This window comes from Ptychodera flava, chromosome 22 (genome assembly GCF_041260155.1).
Source record: "Ptychodera flava strain L36383 chromosome 22, AS_Pfla_20210202, whole genome shotgun sequence".
Lineage (NCBI taxonomy): Eukaryota > Metazoa > Hemichordata > Enteropneusta > Ptychoderidae > Ptychodera > Ptychodera flava.
The window spans coordinates 33,521,705-33,522,424 of NC_091949.1; the positions used below are offsets into that span (position 1 = coordinate 33,521,705).

General features: G+C 40.1%; 1 protein-coding gene across 1 annotated transcript in view; it reads left to right on the top strand.

Moving 5' to 3' along the window:
- The window catches only part of LOC139123244 (caspase-7-like), an 8,090-nt gene extending 8,010 nt beyond the window's left edge, over positions 1 to 80 (top strand). The window contains exon 6 of the mRNA XM_070689372.1: positions 1 to 80. This exon is cut by the window's left edge and continues 908 nt beyond it. The gene's annotated coding sequence lies outside the window, so the exon portion shown is untranslated.
- Positions 81 to 720: the final 640 nt, after the last annotated feature.

Genomic DNA, 720 nt, shown 5'->3' on the forward strand with positions numbered 1-720 from the left:
GGGGTCAAGTGTATGACAATCAACCATGATGCTGATTTTGTTTACATCGTCCACGCATTAATGTTTCCATTTACGACAAATCAATGAAAATTGTGGTAGCTAATAGCGTATATGACAATGACTATTTTGTTCAATGCTGTATTTTCCGTAGACATCACAACATCTAACTCGACTCTTTCAAATTTGAAAGCACTAACTTCGATTCTCAAACTCATTCCGGCGTTCTAATATCCACTTTAAGCATCGGCTTTCAACTTTGAAAGCCATTCTCCGACATTACATTCAACATTTCATTCTACGATAGCGGCTCTATTTTCCATTATACGCCACGACGAGCAATTCAACATTTTCATTTCTCAATACGACCTTTCACTCCCCAACTTGGCGCTCTGCTTTCTACTTTTCATTCCATGACACTAACAGCGCCCTCAAGAGGTCCCCTGTGCTGCTGAGAATACGAATTCTAAATCGTATCCTTCTTTACCATTCTTCCATCACCGAGTCTTCCTTTCCACATTTTCTGTGTTCGCATTAGTCTCGGTTACCAAGATTACTCTGTGAGGCTCTCATCTGGCCGCCATGACACAGTCTGGGGGAATTCTATTCAAAATCTTGGAGCAGGGTGGCCAGATACAAAAATGATACATCCTGGGAGCAACTGATATATGATGTAATTATTATGTTTTAATACAAAGTCACGGAAAATATAGCTCCAAGGTT